The following is a 6,301-nucleotide window of genomic DNA, read 5'->3' on the forward strand; positions in this document are numbered from 1 at the left end:
CGATAAAAGACAGTACTGTGTAGCCGTCTTCATCGACCTTGCCAAGGCCTTCGACTCTGTCAATCACCATATTCTTATCGGCAGACTCAGTAGCCTCGGTTTTTCGGATGACTGCCTTGCCTGGTTCACCAATTACTTTGCAGACAGAGTTCAGTGTGTCAAATCGGAGGGCATGCTGTCCGGTCCTCTGGCAGTCTCTATGGGGGTGCCACAGGGTTTAATTCTCGGGCCGACTCTTTTCTCTGTATATATCAATGATGTTGCTCTTGCTGCGGGCGATTCCCTGATCCACCTCTACGCAGACGACACCATTCTATATACTTTCGGCCCGTCATTGGACACTGTGCTATCTAACCTCCAAACGAGCTTCAATGCCATACAACACTCCTTCCGTGGCCTCCAACTGCTCTTAAACGCTAGTAAAACCAAATGCATGCTTTTCAACCGATCGCTGCCTGCACCCGCATGCCCGACTAGCATCACCACCCTTGATGGTTCCGACCTTGAATATGTGGACATCTATAAGTACCTAGGTGTCTGGCTAGACTGCAAACTCTCCTTCCAGACTCATATCAAACATCTTCAATCGAAAATCAAATCAAGAGTCGGCTTTCTATTCCGCAACAAAGCCTCCTTCACTCACGCCACCAAGCTTACCCTAGTAAAACTGACTGTCCTACCAATCCTCGACTTCGGCGATGTCATCTACAAAATGGCTTCCAACACTCTACTCAGCAAACTGGATGCAGTTTATCACAGTGCCATCCGTTTTGTCACTAAAGCACCTTATACCACCCACCACTGCGACTTGTATGCTCTAGTCGGCTGGCCCTCGCTACATATTCGTCGCCAGACCCACTGGCTCCAGGTCATCTACAAGTCCATGCTAGGTAAAGCTCCGCCTTATCTCAGTTCACTGGTCACGATGGCAACACCCATCCGTAGCACGCGCTCCAGCAGGTATATCTCACTGATCATCCCTAAAGCCAACACCTCATTTGGCCGCCTTTCGTTCCAGTACTCTGCTGCCTGTGACTGGAACGAACTGCAAAAATCGCTGAAGTTGGAGACTTTATCTCCCTCACCAACTTCAAACATCAGCTATCTGAGCAGCTAACCGATCGCTGCAGCTGTACATAGTCTATTGGTAAATAGCCCACCCATTTTCACCTACCTCATTCCCATACTGTTTTTATACTGTTTTTATTTATTTACTTTTCTGCTCTTTTGCACACCAATATCTCTTCTTCTACCTGTACATGACCATCTGATCATTTATCACTCCAGTGTTAATCTGCAATATTGTAATTATTCGCCTACCTCCTCATGCCTTTTGCACACATTGTATATAGACTCCCCTTTTTTCTACTGTGTTATTGACTTGTTAATTGTTTACTCCATGTGTAACTCTGTGTTGTCTGTTCACACTGCTGTGCTTTATCTTGGCCAGGTCGCAGTTCCAAATGAGAACTTGTTCTCAACTATTTAACTGGTTAAATAAAGGTGAAATAAAAATAAAATAAAATAGTGAAGACATCAAAACTATGAAATAACAAATGTAGTAAAAAAAAAGTGTTAAATAAATCAAAAAAAGGCTGTCATTGTAAAAAATATATATTTTATATTTGAGATTCTTCAAAGAAACCACCCTGAGCCTTGATGACAGCTTTGCACACTCTTGGCATTCTCTCACCCAGCTTCATGGGGAATGCATTTCCAACAGTCTCGAAGGAGTTCCCAGAAATGCTGAGTTGACTTCTTTTCTTTCACTCTCATCCCAAACCATCTAAATTGGGTTGAAGTAGGGGGATTGTGGAGGCCAGGTCATCTGATGCAGCACTCCATCACTCTCCTTCTTGGTCAAATAGCTCTTACACAGCCTGGAGGTGTGTTTTGGGTCATTGTCCTGTTGAAAAACAAATGATAGTCCCACTAAGCGCAAACCAGATGGGATGGCGTATCGCTGCAGAATGCTGTGGTAGCCATGCTGGTTAAGTGTGCCTTGAATTCTAAATAAATCACTGACAGTGTCACCAGCAAAGCACTGCCACACCACCTCCTCCATGCTTCACGGTGGGAACCACACATGCAGAGATCATCCGTTCACCTACTCTGCATCTCACAAAGACACTTCAGACCAAAGAACAGATTTCCACCAGTCTAATGTCCATTGCTCATGTTTCTTGGCCCAAGCAAGTCTCTTCTTCTTATTGGTGTCCTTTAGTAGTGGTTTCTTTGCAGCAATTCAACCATGAACAGTTGATGTTGAGATGTGTCTGTTACTTGAACTCTGTGAAGCATTTATTTGGGCAGCAATCTGAGGCTGTTAACTCTAATGAGCGTATCCTCTGCAGCAGAGGTAACTCTGGGTCTTCCTTTCCTGTGGTGGTCCTCATGAGAGCCAGTTTCATCACAGCGCTTGATGGCTTTTGCGACTGCACTTGAAGAAACTTTGAAAGTTCTTGAAATTTTTCACATTGACTGACCTTCATGTCTTAAAGTAATGATGAACTGTTGTTTCTCTTTGCTTATTTGAGCTGTTCTTGCCGTAATAGGGACTTAGTCTTTTACCAAATAGGGCTATCTTTTGTATTCCACCCCTATCTTGTCACAACACAACTGATTGACTCAAATGCATTAAGAAGGAATGAGATTCCACAAATTAACTCTTAACAAAGCACACCTGTAAATTGAAATGCATTCCAGGTGACTACCTCATGATGCTGGTTGAGAGGATGCCAAGAGTGTGCAAAGCTGTCATCAAAGCAAACCCTTGAATTTTGCAAATGTATTAAAAATGAAAATGTCACATTTACAGAAGTATTCCAACCATTTACTTAATACTTTGTTGAAGCACCTTTGGCAGAGATTATAGCCTTGTGTCTTCTTTGGTATGACTCTATAAGTTGGCACACCTGTATTTGGGGAGTTTCTCCCATTCTTCTTTGCAGATTCTCTCAAGCTCTGTCAGGTTGGAAAGGGAGTGTCGCTGCACAGCTATTTTCAGGTCTCTCCAGAGATGTTCGGGTTCGGGTTCGGGTTCAAGTCCAGGCTCTGACTGGGCCACTCAAGGACATTGAAACTTGTCCTGAAGCCACTCCTGCATTGTCTTGACTGTGTGCTTAGGGTCGTTCTCCTGTCAGAAGGCGAACCTTCGCCCCAGTCTGAGGTCCCGAATGCTCTGGAGCAGGTTTTCATCAAGGATCTCTCTGTACTTTGCTCCGTTCATCTTTGCCTCAATCCTGACTAGTCTCCCAGTCCCTGCCACTGCAAAACATCCCCATAGAATGATGCCACCACCATGCTTCACCGTAGGGATGGAACCAGGTTTCTTCCAGACATGATGCTGCCACCACAATGCTTCACCGTAGGGATGGAACCAGGTTTCTTCCAGACATGATGCTGCCACCACTATGCTTCACCGTAGGGATGGTGCCAGGTTTCCTCCAGACATGATGCTGCCACCACCATGCTTCACCATAGGGATGGAACCAGGTTTCTTCCAGACATGATGCTGCCACCACCGTGCTTCACCATAGGGATGGAACCAGGTTTCTTCCAGACATGATGCTGCCACCACCATGCTTCACCGTAGGGATGGTGCCAGGTTTCTTCCAGACATGATGCTGCCACCACCATGCTTCACCGTAGGGATGGTGCCAGGTTTCTTCCAGACATGATGCTGTCACCACCATGCTTCACCGTAGGGATGGTGCCAGGTTTCTTCCAGACATGATGCTGCCACCACCATGCTTCACCGTAGGGATGGTGCCAGGTTTCTTCCAGACATGATGCTGTCACCACCATGCTTCACCGTAGGGATGGTGCCAGGTTTCTTCCAGACATGACGCTAGGCATGCAGGCGAAAGAGTTCAATCTCCATTTAATCAGACTAGAGAGTCTTGTTTCTCATGGTCTGAGATTCTTTAGGTGCCTTTTGACAAACTCCACACGGTATGTCATGTCCCTTTTTACCGAGGAGTGGCTTCCGTCTTGCCACTCTACCTGAAAGGCCTGATTGGTGATGTTGTCCTTCTGCAAGGTTCTCCCATCTCCACAGAGAAACACCAGAGCTCTGTCAGAGTGACCATCGCTTCTTGGTCACCTCCCTGACCAAGGCCATTCTCCCCCGATTGCTCAGTTTGGCCGGGCGGCCAGCTCTAGGAAGAGTCTTGGTGGTTTCTAACTTCATCCATTTAACCTCTTCGAGATAGGGGGCGCTCTTTTAATTTTTGGATAAAAAACGTTCCCGTTTTAAACAAGATATTTTGTCACGAAAAGATGCTTGAGTATGCATGGAATTGACAGCCTTGGAAAGACAAAACTCTGACGTTTCCAAAACTGCAAAGATATTATCTGTGAGTGCCCCAGAACTAATGCTACAGGCGAAACCAAGATGAAGTTTCATACAGGAAATGCCCCAGATTCTGAAGGCGCTGTGTTCCAATGTCTCCTTATATGGCTGTGAATGCGCCAGGAATGAGCCTGCGCTTTCTGTCGTTTCCCCAAGGTGTCTGCAGCATTGTGACGTGTTTGTAGGCATATCATTGGAAGATTGACCATAAGAGACTACATTTACCTGGTGTCCCGCCCGGTGTCCTGTGTAAAAACTATTGCGTAATCTGTAGGTCCATGCGCGTTCCATTTCTTCAGAAGAGAAAGTCAACTGCCACGATGGATTTTATCGTCAATAGATATGTGAAGAATATGTTCTAAACATTGGTTTGCCATGTTTCTGTCGATATTATGGAGTTAATTTGGAAAAAAAGTTTGCGTTTTAATGACTTAATAATTATTTTATTTTTTCCTTACCCAAACGCGATGAACAAAACGGAGCGATTCGTCGACACAATATTTTTTGTAAAAACGGAACATTTCCTATCTAACAGAGTCTCCTCATTGAAAACATCTGAAGTTCTTCAAAGGTAAATGATTTTATTTGAATGCTTTTCTGGTTTTTGTGAAAATGTTGCATGCTGAATGCTAACGCTAAATGCTACGTTAGCCATCAATACTGTTACACAAATGTTTGTTTTGCTATGGTTGAGAAGCATATTTTTGAAAATCTGAGATGACAGTGTTGTTAACAAAAGGCTAAGCTTGAGAGCAAATAGATTAATTTTCATTTCATTTGCGATTTTCATGAATAGTTAACGTTGCGTTATGGTAATGAGCTTGAGGCTGTATTCACGATCCCGGATCCGGGATGCGAACCAGTTATTGTTCAGAGCTCATAATAGTCCCTGATGTTAACTCATTAAAATGACCCCTGCTGTTCTTCAGTCCCTGATGTTACCTCATTAAAATTACCACTGCTGTTCTTCAGTCCCTGATGTTAACTCATTAACATGACCACTGCTGTTCTTCAGTCCCTGATGTTAACTCATTAACATGACCCCTGCTGTTCTTCAGTCCCTGATGTTAACTCATTAACATGACCACTGCTGTTCTTCAGTCCCTGATGTTAATTAACTCATTAACATGACCCCTGATGTTCTTCAGTCCCTGATGTTACCTCATTAAAATGACCCCTGCTGTTCTTCAGTCCCTGATGTTAATTAACTCATTAACATGACCCCTGCTGTTCTTCAGTCCCTGATGTTACCTCATTAACATGACCCCTGCTGTTCTTCAGTCCCTGATGTTACCTCATTAACATGACCACTGCTGTTCTTCAGTCCCTGATGTTAACTCATTAACATGACCCCTGCTGTTCTTCAGTCCCTGATGTTAACTCATTAACATGACCACTGCTGTTCTTCAGTCCCTGATGTTACCTCATTAAAATGACCCCTGCTGTTCTTCAGTCCCTGATGTTAACTCATTAACATGACCACTGCTGTTCTTCAGTCCCTGATGTTAACTCATTAACATGACCCCTGCTGTTCTTCAGTCCCTGCTGTTCTTCAGTCCCTGATGTTAACTCATTAACATGACCACTGCTGTTCTTCAGTCCCTGATGTTAACTCATTAACATGACCACTGCTGTTCTTCAGTCCCTGATGTTAACTCATTAACATGACCCCTGCTGTTCTTCAGTCCCTGATGTTCTTCAGTCCCTGATGTTAACTCATTAACATGACCACTGCTGTTCTTCAGTCCCTGATGTTAACTCATTAACATGACCCTGCTGTTCTTCAGTCCCTGATGTTAATTAACTCATTAACATGACCCCTGCTGTTCTTCAGTCCCTGATGTTAACTCATTAACATGACCACTGCTGTTCTTCAGTCCCTGATGTTCTTCAGTCCCTGATGTTAATTCATTAACATGACCACTGCTGTTCTTCAGTCCCTGATGT

This window comes from Oncorhynchus keta, chromosome 3 (genome assembly GCF_023373465.1).
Source record: "Oncorhynchus keta strain PuntledgeMale-10-30-2019 chromosome 3, Oket_V2, whole genome shotgun sequence".
In the NCBI taxonomy this organism is placed as follows: domain Eukaryota; kingdom Metazoa; phylum Chordata; class Actinopteri; order Salmoniformes; family Salmonidae; genus Oncorhynchus; species Oncorhynchus keta.